At 38.2% G+C, this 15,195-nt stretch overlaps 1 pseudogene; it reads right to left on the bottom strand.

The window, feature by feature from the left end:
- Window positions 1-4,653: 4,653 nt before the first annotated feature.
- Window positions 4,654-12,917, bottom strand: LOC112308386 (RNA-binding motif protein, X chromosome-like; annotated as a pseudogene).
- Between the last annotated feature and the right edge of the window lie 2,278 nt (window positions 12,918-15,195).

The raw sequence follows: 15,195 nt of genomic DNA, 5'->3' as shown, positions 1-15,195 counted from the left end.
ATATTCCTCTGGGAAGGACTTTCTAAGCAAAAGCAAAAGTATATTAATAAAAAAAAAAGAAAGAAACACTTGAGCCCTGGCTGGTATGGCTCAGTGGATTGAATACCAGCCTGAAAACCAAAGGGTCACTGGTTCAATTCCCAGTCAAGGCACATGCCTGGGTTGCAGGCAACGTCCCTGGGGGGGGCGGGTGCACTTGAGAGGAAACCACACATTGATGCTTCACTCCCTCTTTCTCCCTCCCTTCCCCTCTCTAAAAGTAAATAAATAAAATCTTTTAAAAACTTTAAAAAAGCACTTGATATACTAGATCACATCAAAATGAAGAACTTTTTTGAATTAAAAGGCATGAATAATTTTTAAAAATGATCAAGGAGATCTATGTGACCAACATATCGCAACAAAAGAATCATAGCAGAATATGTAAAAGTTTCTGTGAAACATGGAAAATATTATCAATAATACAGTGAACAATTAACAGAACAGGATCATGCATAAAAAATAAACCTGTTAAGAAATAATCACCCACAGTTTTTGCCACATAAACTCAAATTTAAAAACCCAGAGATACTGTTTTATCCCTACCAAATGGATAAAAGTGTAATGAGAGCTGTGGATAAATATGGAACAACTGTGCTCTTTAAAATCTAACACGACTCTCCAGTCGGCATAAATATATACGCATTTGTTTCCGGTGGTTCCATCTCTAGGCATCTTAGAATAACTCATCTGCACATACAGGGTCCAGCAGAAGTAAGGCCTGCGTGAGTGTGGTTGGTAGGGGGATAATGTGGGTGTAATAATTTATAGTGTCAATTTGAATGTTTCACCTACAATGTCACATGGTGGGCTTGAGTGTGATATTGTTACGTTACAGAATTACATGCTTATGATTTTGTAACAAAAGATTTTGTAATAAAAAGGGGGCATTATTTGTGCCAGACCCCGTGTATACAATCCCAGATCTGCGTGATTATTGAAGCTTCTAAGAGCAAGAAATCCGACGCAATTACCAATGGCCATAAATAGTGCCGTAGTCATACAGTGGAATATTAGCACACAGTTTTGGTTAGAAGAATTTTTAAATTGCTTTTCCTGAAAATAATTAAAGTAAATGCATACCCATTGTAAATTAAAGTTTATAACAGTTTTTTAAGTGCTACTTGTAATCTCCCCATGCGGAAGTATATACTATTATCATCTTTTCCAGTTTAATTTCTGTACGTAAGAGTAGCCTCTGCACTTAGCCAGCCCTAGCTCCTACATTTCCATGCTGTTTTATTTTGGCTTAGTTATTGAACTTCTTTAAGGCTCATTGCCTAAACTGTAAAAAATAGGATAATACTTTTAATTATTTCATAGGTATTTTTGTGATAGGTAATGAGATAAATAGATGATGCATCTCATCCTCCACATTGTCTCTCTCTACCTCTTCCCTCACTCTGTGAATTTCCCCCTCGTCTCTCTCTCTCTCTCTCTCTCTCTCTCACACACACACACACACACACACACACACACGGTGTGTGCCTCACTTTCTACAGAGTTCTTTGTTCTTGCCCACAACCACGTCTGACATGGGCACTGGGGAAGACAATCTTTTTGGGGATGGCACCCCTCTTCCAGGGAAGGGTCAAAGGATTTTAGAATCTTTAAGGAATTTAAGAGCATTTTATTGGATATGAAAGTGCTTACAGATATTATCAATTGCCTGGTATATTTCTTCCAATCAATTTCATGCATAAATAACCATGGCTGACGTTCTCATCCAGGTACAGTCAGTAAGCCTTAAGAATCTCACTTTTTACTCGTTGACTTTTGCATTCTTCCCACCTCCTATGCATTAAAGTAGCATTGACTATTCTGAATACACTTGAAAGAATGGGGTCAAGTAGCAACCCCACACCTCCCCCTGACCTTCATCAGTGTGCTCCCGCTAACAAGAGAACACTTACGAAAATTGTCGGGAAGGGTTTGGCCATGGTTCATCTCCTGCTATTGCTGCCCTATAACAGGCAGACTTGATAAATGCACCGGATTGGAATACAGTGGAATTTATCTTTCTCATCCAGCTTTATTCCAAATTAATGAATTCTCGGTGAAATTCGACTGCGAGCCATTGGTAGAAGGAATCTCAAGCAAGCCTTCTATATTTGATCTCCGCTCACTTCCCTCCTGGCTCTAATTTCAGTTTATTAACTGAAGCGACAAAGAAGATTGAACGCAGGCTACACCTTTACTTTCTTCTATAACAGGACGAGAGGTTGTAAGGTTACCACCTAGGTTGGCATGTTATCTGCCTTCCAATACACAGCAGGAAAAAATTTGAACAAATATTTTGCTATCACATAAGAATCATCAACTCTCTAGCTTACACTATCAGGATGCTTAGTAGTTGCCTTATCATCTCCTCCATTCAGGCAGTTCCATGGCTGTGATTCCGTTCACTGCAATAGAATCTTCCAGGTACCAAACTTTGTATTACCTGTCATTAAATGTATCTCCATGTTACATCAAAAACATTAAAAACATAAAAAATAATAGTTACTTAAAGAAAGTAATTTTTGGATGTTTCTCTTACGTAAAAGGATTCAAGTCCTAGGCAGCCCAGGGTGCATGGGGATGGTATAGAGCCAGGAATCCCGTCTCTTTTATCTGTTCAGTGTCTTTGTGTTTCCAAACTCAAGGATTGACTTTTTTTTTTTTTTGAGACAGCCATGCTATCTCTAGTTACCAAATCCATATTCTAGGAGGCAAGAAGAAGGGAGAAGTAGGCATAAAACAATGAAGCCAGGGGAGTCACCCCCTTTTAGGAGATTTCTGGGACACAGAACCCAACAGTTTCAGTTTGGAAATACAATTTTATAGCCTAGGACAAATTCAATCTTTAGTTGGTTTTTTAAAAGAAAAAAAAATAATGGAGAATACATGACAGGCAGGTAAGTAGGATTCTTTGCAGTCTAATCCTACATTATCTTTTTTTTTTTTTTTTTAAATACGGGATTGATTGGCATACTGGATGGGCTACCATTAGGAATAAGGATGGTCGTTGACTTTACTTTCACAAAACTTTTTGGAGTTGTGTTGAAGTGTATATTTGCAAATTCAATAAACAGTATATACTCTAACATATTAATTTGCTGGCAAGCACACTTTAGTATTCCACTGCGTGGGGGCCACGTTGCATTTTTTCTGACAAGTGACAGATATGGCTTTAAAGAAAATGCCCTAGCAGGGGTGTCCCACCCGCGGCCCACGGGCCACATGCAGCCCAGGATGGCTATGACTCCGGCCCAGTACAAAACCATAAATTTACTTAAAACCTTATTTTCTGTTGCTCATCAGTTTTCATTAGTGTTCATGTATTTAATGTGTGGCCCAAGACAACTCTTCTTCTTCCAGCGTGGCCCAGAGATGCCACACTGGAGAATATGAGATGTGAGTTTCTGCTTTCAAACTCATGGAAACATGGCTATGTGGTAGGGTTTTCATTTTCCCTTCCTTATTCATCATCGCTGCTTCCCTTGGTCTGTCTCTAGCCACGAAGATTGTTGCAATGTTAAAAGGGTAGAACGTTGTTTAAATATTAGAGTTACCATCAGTGGAGAGAGGAATGTAGTAAAATATTAATTTAAGGAGATGTGTTTTAGGTTTTATTACCTCAATTTCAGGAAATGACACACTTGGCATGATGCATTTAAATTCCAGCACTTCGGATCATTTTAGTAAAATATCGAATGTAAAAGAAAAAATGAAAAAGGGAAATATAAGAACATTTTATAAATTTAATATGAGTATTTTACCAGGTTTTAAACTTTAAAAATAAACTTTTTATAACAGTTTTTCTTTACACAAAAGAAACTATAGTGATCACACAAGTATGACATATCCTTTAAATAAGAATAAATATTTACTAATGTAATTTATTTTATAGCATCCAAAATGTGGGTTCTAAAGGATATTTTGATCAACACGGGTTATTTACTTATGTGTTTATTGGTTTTGGCCAAAGCCTTTTTTAGTATTCTATAGTTGCTTAACAGGCACTTAAATGGTCTTACTGGGGAGGTGGAGAGGGATGGTTCCTGTAGATTCCCAAGGAAACCTCAGGCAGATGAAACAGGGCCAGCACCGCCCACTGGTCTGGGATTTTCTGGGTGAATAGCACTACCCTTCCATGAGCATCTGATCTCAGGCTTTTCCTGCCGAGAACATTAGAGATTTCAGTTCCCTGACAGCATGATACCCTAAAAGGAGCACGCCCTGACCGCCCTCTAATAGCTGGCCTGCTGTAAGGGTGGAGGGATTCATCGCTCCCGTTTAGAAGGCCAGGTGTTCGTGTGAGATCTTGGAATTGCTTGCCTCATTGACTGGGAAAAAAATGAGAGAGGGGCCTTTAGGGACACTTTTACTCGGAAAATTGCTAGTACACAGGTCAAGTCTTAACACATTTAACATTTGCTTGTTGAAAGCAACGTCATAAGATTAAATATGCTTTACTTTTTTCCTCACAAGAACATAAAAATAATGGAAGGGGAACTTAACCAGAAATTGAAAAAGGGAACACGTTTTTTTTTTTTCCTTTTACTATGACAGAAGAAGTTCCACTTTTTTGTTTGTTTCTTTGAACATGGATTTCGGTCCAAAGTTTGGTTTTTAGTATCTGCTTCTGCCTCCTCCTGTGCCAGATCGGCTTCCTCCATGGCCACCACCCCTTTGGGGCCCTGCGGCTTGACCTGCTGTAGGAATCACGTGGCGGAGGGTACCCCCTTTCCTTACAAGGGGGAAGCCCTCTTTCCTGTCTGCCAACCCTACCACGACCCTTTGAGTAGCGCTCACCTGGGCTGGCTGAGTAACTGGACTCCCACTACATTCGCCAGGTGAGCCGCTGTGGCCATGATAGCGCTGCTTCCACCAGGAGATGACAGAGGCCCTCCCGTAGCTGGAGCAGGGTGAGTCTCCATAACTGTCCTATGAATCCCTGTAGGCGCCGCCACCTGGAGGATCTGAATAGTCATGATCGTGACCATAGCCCCCTCTCTCACTGTGGCCTCTTGATGGATAGTCATCACATGAACTGGAATGACCATAACCACAGTAGGTAGAATCTCCTGGTGGTGGAGGCACATAAGTTCAGGTATCATGAGAATTTGGGTAATCACTTTAGCAGAATATCCATCACCTCCAGGGGATGAATAAACACCTCTATGTCAAGGCAGGGGTCCCCTTCCAGATAGGCCTCCAGAACTATCTCTTCTGTGTGATACAGGAGCTCGTCCTCCCATTCCACTGCTGCTGCCAACTGCGGCTGATGGAGCTGGTATTTGAGGAGGAGGACCCCCACTTCCTGGTCATGGTCCTCTTCTTACTCGAAGAACTCATGCTAAAATTCATGGAATAGCCACCATCATCCATATGCCCTCCATGCAAGAGAGGTCCCCTGGTTCCTCCGCTTCCTCCTCTTCCACCTCTTCCACCTCTAAGGCCCCTTGGAGGGCCTCTGCTTCGTGGGGGTGGAGAGTGGAGGTGGGAAGGTGGAGGGTGAAGTTGGAGGTGGTCCATATCTACCACTTTCAAGTGGTGGGGTGGTTGCTTGTTCTACCTTGATGGCTTTTCCTTGTAAAGGTTTCCCATTCATGTCTCTGGCTGCACCTTAGCACCTGCTGGACTTTCAAAGGTGACGAAAGCAAACCTTTTCAATGTGTTGCTTTAACAATGTGTCATCAAGAGTACTTCCACTGTCCATTCATGTCTGCTTCCGGGGCTTTCTCATTTGTTTCTGCATCGGGGCCAGCAATGTGAAGCTTTCCTAGTGATCAGCTTCAGCCATTCTTACTCCATTGTAACAGTCAACGGGGCAATACCGGTTTCCAGCTCAGGAGCCCACCCATAGTGGCTTCCTGGCTGCTTAGGATGCCAGAGAGCCGCAGGCTCCGAAGATGGAGGAGAGAACAGGCTCAACTGACAAATGTAATATTTATAATTTAAGCATTCCAATAACAAAATTATTATGGAATTTATTAATATGATCTGTATATTTACATTTAACAGTAGCATCAATATGGGCATATATTCAGGATTTTACCTGAACTTTATTGCTAAATATACCTTCTTCTTAAGTCTTCAGATACCTATTTTTACCTTAAAAGGATCTTTTAGCATGACAAGATTGCAGCAAATTGAATTATGGAATTTCAGAGAAAGGTCTAAATTGCCAGGTATATGTACATTTTGAAGATGCTCAAGAAACATGATTATTCATTTGCAATTCAGTTTCCAAGTCTGAATACAACATATACATTATTTGTCACTATTTCTTCTTTAGAATTCTGTAAACTGACAGCCCACACACTATTTTCAGAGTCTTCAAAAATATAATACTTGTGGCACCAAGACAAGCTGGAATATTGGGAGATTATAAACACTGCATTTTTCTCCCTGAACTCTGTCTTCATAATAATGCTGCATTGTTACATCTATAAATATTGTATCGTTGCAATGTGTCTGGCATTGGGCAGCAGAAAGGTATGTATCAGATATGTTAAATGAATAGAGAAGAACTTGGTTTGGTTTGGTTTTTGTTGCTTAAATCACAAGTTTCATGTTACAAATTAGCAGACAAATAGAGAAGATAAGGAGTAATTATCACATGCCATTTACAATGCAAAGTCTCATGGCCTTTATTCTGCAACATGATGGGTACTATGACAGTTTTGTCAATTTTAATCCAAAGATGAATGTCATTAGCATTTTAGATGTCCTGTCCTGGAGAGGGACAGTACCCCAGGAGCCAAGGGTGAGGCAGGGGGAGCACCAGTGTAGAGATGCTGCAGTATTCTGGATAGAAAGTACTAAGATCTCAGACTATGGCTCTGGCATTGTAATACAATGGAGGGGTAGATAGAAGGAATTTTATTTATTAAGATATAAGAACTTTTTATTAATTTTTCTTGTCTCATTGCTCTGGCTAGGACTTCCAGTACCATACCGAATAGAAGTGGAAAGACTGGGCATTCTTGCCTTTTTCTAGATCTTAGAGAAAATGATTTCAGTTTTTCATCATAAAGTATGATATTGTGGGGTAGATTTTATATATGATCTTCATTGCATTGGGGTCATTTTTTCCTATGCCTAATTTGTTCAGTTGTTTGTTTGTTTGTTTTTAATGAAAGGGTGTTGAATTTTATCAAATTCTTTTTCTGCATCTATTAAGATGATCATGTGATATTTATCCTGTTATGTGGTGTATCCCATTTATTGATTTGCCTGGTGAACTATGCTTACACCCCAGGGACAAACCGCACTTGGTCATGGTGCATGACCTTTTTCATGTACTGGTGAGTTAGGGCTGCTAATATTTTGTTCAGGATTTTGCACTCATGTTCATGAGGATATTGGCCTGTAGTTTTCTGGGGCTGTTTCTGAGGTCAGAGGAATACTGGCTTCATAAAATGGGTTTGAAAGTGTTTCTTCCTGTCAAGTTTTATGGAAGAGTTTAAGGGATTGGCATTAATTCTTCTTTAAATATTTGGTAGAATTTATCTATGAAAGCATGTGGTGTTGGGATTTTTATTTGTGGGGAGGGGGAATGCTTTTGTTATTGCGTGCTCAGATTTTCTATACACTTCTTGATCCAATCTTGGTAGGTTGTATGTTCTAGAAATTTATCCAGTTTTTTCTATGCTGTCCAATTTTTTGGTGTATAATTGGTCATAATAGTGCCTTATGATTTTTTTTTATTTCTATGGCATCAGTTGTATCGGCTTCTATTTTATTTTTCATTTTATTATTGGGTTGGCCAAAAGGTTCATTTGTTTTTATTTTCCATAAAATGGCTCTTGTAGTGCTTAGTTGTCTTCCTCTTCATTCAAACAGTTTCATTAGTATAGTGATAGCTGTCATATCAGCGTGCATTAAAAAAAAATTATAAATGATGAAGTTTTGTGCAGCCATTTTAATATTGAAGATCAAAGAAAATATGCAATATTTTTGGCATATTACGCCCTATTTCAAGAAAGGTAAAAATGCAACTGAAATGCAAAAAAAAAAAAAAAAAGATTGGTGCAGTGTATGGAGAAGGTGCTATGACCGATCCAACATGTCAAATGTGATTTGCAAAGTTTTGTGCTGGAGATTTCTCATTGGATGATGCTCCACAGTCTGGTAGACAAGTTGAGGTTGACAGTGACCAAATTGAGACATTAATTGAGAACAATCAATGTTATACCATGCAGGAAGTAGCTGACATAAAATATCCAAATCGATAAAGTTGGTGAAAATGAAAAATGTGTCTTTTTGCCCAACTTGATAATTTATTTCCTCTTTTTTTTTTCTTGGTGAGCATAGCTAAGGGTTTGTCAATTTTGTGGGTTTTTTAAACATCTTAGTTCTGTGAATTCTTCTATTGTTTTTATATCCTCCAGTTTACTTATTTCTGTCCTACTCTTACTTCCTTCCTTTTGATAACTTTGAACTTGGTGTTTCCGACTCCTTGAGGTATAATGTTGGTCGAGCTTTTTCTTTTCTAATGTGTGTGTTTGTCACCATAAATTTCCATCTTCGTATTGCTTTTGCTGTATCCCATCAATTTTATGTTGTGTTTTCTCTTTTTCTTTCTTTTTGTTTGTCCCGAGATATTTTTTCTAATTACCCTTTTGATTTTTCTCTTTGACCCAATAGTTGTTCAAGTGTGTGTTGTGTAGTTTCCATGTATTTGTAAGTTTCCACATTGTCCTTTGCTTATGATTCCTAGAGAATTGGACAGCACATTGGCCAGTTCACTGCAGGAATAAGGGGAAGGAAGAAGTAAAAAAATGTGCTTGTGATTTTATTTTTAGGCAATAGGAGAATGAAGCCACTAAGTAAAACACAGAAGTCAATTTGGTTTGCCAAGGGAAGATTTATAATAAACTTAATTTTAGGATGAATTTAATTTGCAGGGTGAATCCAACATGCAAATGTAAATTATCATAGAAATGGAAATGACACATGAAGCTCTAACTGCTTATTGAATGAGAAATGTTTATGAAAATTACATTTTTGGAATACGATAATGTCTCTCCTTTCATGTAAAGAATGCCTATAAATTTGGGTTGATTGTGGAGGAACTCACATGAATTTATTTTGCCCTCACCATTGGCATCATTGAAACATGGAGATGTTTTAAATCTGGATTTTAAGTGGCAGCCAAAATATTGTTCACCACGGACTCTTGCTCTCACTGTCCAAGCTACTATTCTTGAATTCAACACAAAACAACAGGGTCATCAATTTTGTTTAGAAACATTACATCATCTGCACTCTCGGCTCTGGGAGAGTACAGGTGGGACAAAAGTAGGTTTACAGTTATTGGTATGGAAAATAATACAATAATAAACTTTCACATACTCGTAACAGTAAACCTATGTTTGCCCCACCCTGTCCTAACACAGAGAGAAGCTTCTCAGGAGAACACCTAATGTAAGCCGATTATGGATTTCTATCTTCATTTGGGCAGGGGAGTAGGTAAAACCTATGAAAACTTCATTTTTTTCATCTCCACAAGACCCAAGAATTTAGCAGAGGCTAATCCAGCTCATGGTCACTGCCTTTGATCTAGACAATGGAGGAAACATCAGTGATCTATAGCTTAGGAAACATAGATGCATAAGCACATTTGCATTCTGCACTTCCACTGGTAACATGAATTTACTTTGTACAATTGGAAAATTCCTTAGAGTTATAAAATAAAAAATTTATTAGGCAATGTCCCTATAGCCTGGGGACTGAGGCCGCAAAGCAAAAGGAAGAGAATATTATTCAGGAAGATAAATGGAACTGCATTATAGCTCCTTAATTCCAAAGAAAATGAATCATTATTCATAATAAATTTATGTAGAAAATATTAACATAACAGTGTGTTTCAAAAGCCTGGTCTGTGTTATTTGATTGGGAAACGTAGTTTTCCTCCAGGACATAGTTTATCATTTAAATTGTGGGAAAATGTGATGAACATAATATTCGAAGTAATAGAACCTGAAATTTATCTTAAGTGAGATTAGACTATGCCATAGCTCCTAAGGGATTCTGTCTCTTTTAAATAGCTGTTGGGAAATTAATTTGTCATTTCAGCATCAACCTAAAACAACCACTATGTATCTTTAGAGATTAACTGGCTACTCAAAAACTTTCATCTATAGATTAAAAAAGAAACCAACAATACACTTCAATATAGCTGGAGGTCCATATCTGAGACAGTTAAGGCAACTATGCAAGTACATGTTCACTGGTCCCTGAAGGATATTTAATAATCTCTGCATTTCTTTTCATAAAATTTTAATTCAGTTTTCATGAGAGATGGTGGGGAAGTCTTAACTAAATACAGAAAACATCTCATTTATTTTATCTTTATCATATTAGTACAGATTTTTAAAATAAAACACCCACAAGGATAATTCAGAGTGAGCCAGAGTTACACATTTGGTGTGTTAATATTCAAAGTGGGTTTCTGCTTTAGGAAAACATCACATTTCTTACTTAGCTTCTGCTTTGCTAACAGAATATTTTACAAGATGCAGATGGAATTTGGTGGTACAAAGACAAGAAAATTATAAGTGGGGAGCTACAGGAAAGGAATTGTTGCCCCCCAGGTAAACCCTAAGTAAGTAGGGATTTGTAGCCCCAAGGTCCAAAATGTGGTCTGAACTGCTCTCCTGTGATTTTTTCCCCATAGAAAGTGATCATTTGAAATTATTTTAAGGACATCGGCAATAGTGTCAACAATAAAAATAAGGGAAAACTTATTTTGTAAGTTTGGATTCATAATGAATAAGAGTAGGAAATACTATATTGTAATTGTAGATAATGTGACAAAACCTTAAGATAGAAACAAAGTAATGACATAACTCATTTGTATTTCATTTTCTATAGTGTAATATTGAATCACATGTAGTACTTCATGAAACTGTTTACAAGAAAACATGCAAGTAAAAACAATCTCTTCATATTTGTCAATTTTCTGTAATTTTACTCTTTCAACATCCTTACGTTGGCCTAAGTTTCTTTTCTGCAAAACATAATTGTCAATGGAATTTTTCTTTATTTTTATTGCTGACACTATAGCAGATACCCCCGTTTCCCTCCTTCCCTCTGGCCATCGCCACACAGTTGTCTGTGTCCACGAGTCATTCCCACATGTATGTTCTTTGGCTAATCCCTTCACCTTCTTTCGTCCAGTCTCCCTTCCCCCCACGCCCCCCACCCCCGTCTGACAACTGTGAGTCTGTTCCATGAAGCCACACCCCTGTTTCTATTTTGTTCATCATTTTGTTTTGTTCGTTAGATTCCACATATAAGTGAGATCATGTATTATTTGTCTTTCTCCAACTGGCTCATTTCACTTAGCATAATGTTCTTCAGATCCATCACCAAAGAAAACATTTCCTTCTTTTTTACAGCCGTGTAGTATTCCATTGTGTGCATGGCCCACAGCTTTGCGGCCACTCCTCTGCTGACAGTCACTTGGGCTGCTTCCAGATCTTCGAGTCGTTGTTTGGGGACGGCGCTTTGACTGCAGCGGTGTACGTAGTGGAAACCCTGATTGCATTCGCTCTTTCAAAGAGGAAAGGGTGGAAACCGCAGGAACCGCAGGTGGTAAGGAGCGGCAATGGCACGAGGTGACAACAGGGCCGGGAGCCTCATGTCACCTGCTTCACAGTCACTCTCTGTGCTGTCACTGCTCAAAGGAAGCTACAGCACCCCTGCCCTATGCCAGGAACGAAGATTACTTCAAGGCAGGAGAGGACAAGTACTTCCTAATCAGTACCGTATTCTCATGCAGAAAAGCCAAATAAAAGTGAAATGAAAAAAAAAATGTCATGTCTTTAAACTTTCTGGGATAGGGTATCAGTTTCAGCTTTAAAAATACTTGAGCTTCTTGTCAGTTGTGTGTAACCTATTGACTCTGAAATAGTATTAAAAAGAAACAAGTTAAATATTAAAGGTTTTTCATAAAGTGAGATAGCAAATATAAATAAATGTAGTCATATATTATTCAGGGCACTTCATTTTTGTAATGACTTTTCTTTTGCCAACAGACAATATTCCCTGGTCTATTTTTAACCTAGTCCATAAAATCCAAGTATAACCATAGGGTATTTTTTCAGTTAATAAGTAGAATTTACTCCACTTATATTTTGTCATGGTTGGAATACAATGTTAAAAATACATTAAAAAAGATATTCAGACCTAAAACGCTGTTTTTCTCAAGGTCATTAGTTTGAAGACTGTCATAGTCTGTTGGTTACAGTATATTTTGAGATGGAGCATGTTCTCATTAATTATATTTAAATATTTGAGTTTTCATAGGCATCAACATATTCTAAAGCAAACAAGTTTTTAGAAGTAAACTACTAAGGAAGTTGCCAGTAAGGATAAAATAACAGGAGCTAGAATTTACTCTTCCACCTGAAGCAACCCGAAGATGAAGCAAATGAATGCAAAAATGGTTAAAGACTCTAGATTGCAGGCAGCGAAGGCCAGGAATCCATGAGAAGAAGTAAATAAAGCAGGTGAACCCTACGCTTACCCCAGCGTGCTAGTCTGAGTGGGTTTCTAGGTTGCGGCAGACAGAATCCGGGCCAAGGCCACTTGTGTCCCTGAGCTAAAGAAATGAAGCCCACAGTGTGGGCAGACTAGCGTCTAGAACTCACAGGACAGGCTTGGGGCGTAGAGAGAGCTGTGGGGATGTGCCGAATACAAGTCAGCGCATAAATGGAAAGAAACTGCTGGCGGCTAGAGATAGTCCATGCCCCCATCGTGCTCTTCCCTGTTTCTCGTCCCTTCCCACTCTGTCCGCGGAAAGCCATGACAACGTTTGGCTTCAGGAATAAAATTATTTTCAACTTAGAGCAGCTGGGCAGAACTGCACATCTAGAAGCCATTGTACCGGAGGCTTCACTGGAAGACAACGTTTGGCTTCAGGAATAAAATTATTTTCAACTTAGAGCAGCTGGGCAGAACTGCACATCTAGAAGCCATTGTACCGGAGGCTTCACTGGAAGACAACGTTTGGCTTCAGGAATAAAATTATTTTCAACTTAGAGCAGCTGGGCAGAACCGCACATCTAGAAGCCATTGTACCGGAGGCTTCACTGGAAGACAGAAACGTCACTTTCTTTGAGACGGCTTTCCTTACTGAACAGAGAAGGGGCAAGACGAGATCCAGCAAGAGGGCGTGGGCATTTTCCTCTCTCCTTCCCTCACGTGGCTGGATCCTTACAGGAAAGAGAAGAGGGGTCCACATTCCCACTTCAGTGCCCAGGCCCCACCCGGCATCATCTGACAGGAGGCAGACCTTGGTCCCGGGGTGACGTGTATGTATTTGACGGAAAGGTGCACTTCTTGCTCTCGCGGAACACTGAGCGTGTCGGCTTGGTCATGGGAAAATAGGGGTGGCTTCCCTTTTGATATCTCAGAGCAACTTGTACTATAGATCTGTACTTTGAGAAATTCAATTTTTTTTTTATATCAGGGTCTACTTTTTAAAAAAGTCTTGATGCTGGAACAAAAGTGTCAGATTTTATCATTATTACTACTAACTGCCAAGAAAATATTGGCTGTTTTAATCATTTAAGCTTTAATAAAGGGTTCATTAAGGATTTAGGTACTCTTCTTTTCAAACATAACTGCTAGAGAATTTTATTTTTCATAATATTTCAATGTATCATATGGATTAAACACAATTTGAAAGTGTGTAAGTAAACTAAGTATATTCAAATACTCCATATTATTTTTTAAACATTTTTTATTGTTGTTCAATTACAGTTGTCTGCATTTTCTCCCCACCCCTCCACCCCACCCCAGCCAAACCCACCTCCCTCCCCCACCTCCACCCTCCCCCTCAAACACTTCATATTATATTAAAGTATAATATCTTACTAAATGCAGATGTAAAAATCCAGCTTGAAAAGTTATATAAAATACTATTGATAAGAAATAACCCATGCCTATTTCAAAGCAATTAAAGAATTGCCCAATGGGATATTAAAGCAGAATAAAAGATACCAAGTTTAGCAGAATATAAGTGTACGTGACCCCCACTCTGTTACCCATGGGAAATTGTAATACTTTATTTCCAGATGACTTGGCTTCCGTTGCAACGACTCCTTACAATTAACTACTAATATCTATCGATGCACTTCAGTGCTACGTGGAACCTGGTGTTCTCCTCATTGGTACTCAGGGGCATGGCGGAGGAACCCAGTGCCACTTTATTAAGTCTAAAGGTAATATCAGCATTATTAATACTCAGAATATGTGTAAGAGGCAAAATTGGAGAATGTGTTGGCTTATGAAAATACTAATTGAAACTCTAATTGGGTTTGTTATCTAGTTTGGAGTTTAGGAAATAATATATACAATGTATATGATATGTCATGTGACATGAGGCATAGTGCTGAACTGAATACATGCAAACATATAGCAAAATACCTAATTATACTGATTAATGTACAGACTGTTACACAAAGTATCTCCATGCGCTTGTTTTATACCCTCTAAGACTGTGTGTTCGGGTAGCACACTGTATGATTTCTTCACAAAGTGGAGGGTTTTAACTCTCAAGGATTCGACACTTGTGGCTATTTTTATGGTCTTACTACTTTTTCATCTCTGATTTAAATTGCTGAGTCTGGATGTAAAAAAATGCATAGCTTTTACCTGGTATATATTTTTATAAATATATCTTATAAAATTAGATATATTGGCAATGAATCTTTTCTGTGAGATAGTGAAAATATGTAGAAATCTATATTCAAAGTATAGTTTATAATACTAGTAAACCAGAAGTATTATTTGCTATTTGCTGAGTGATTTACCCTGACACTCAAGCACTTTCTTAAATCAATTCAATGTATACAAATCAAAATCATTGAATTGAAATAAACTCTTAGTTCCCACACAGAACAGAACATAACGGTAGACCTGGAATAGGGAAATAATTTTTCTCATTATTTAAATTCAGAAAACTGTTAATTTATGATAAATTATTTTAAAATTTCTAGTCCTATTTTTAGTGTTAGAATAATATTTTAAGTCCAAGTCCTTTCTAAAGGACCATCAGATGTCCAAAGAACAAATTAAAAAGTTTAATAATTAGGAAAAATTAGGAAATTGGTTTGTACATATTTAATACTCCACAATTTAAAATCAAACTAAAAA

The sequence above is a fragment of the Desmodus rotundus genome, chromosome 6 (assembly GCF_022682495.2).
Source record: "Desmodus rotundus isolate HL8 chromosome 6, HLdesRot8A.1, whole genome shotgun sequence".
NCBI lineage: Eukaryota > Metazoa > Chordata > Mammalia > Chiroptera > Phyllostomidae > Desmodus > Desmodus rotundus.
Note: the sequence above shows the minus strand (reverse complement) of the source record. Positions and strands in the feature narration are given on the sequence as shown.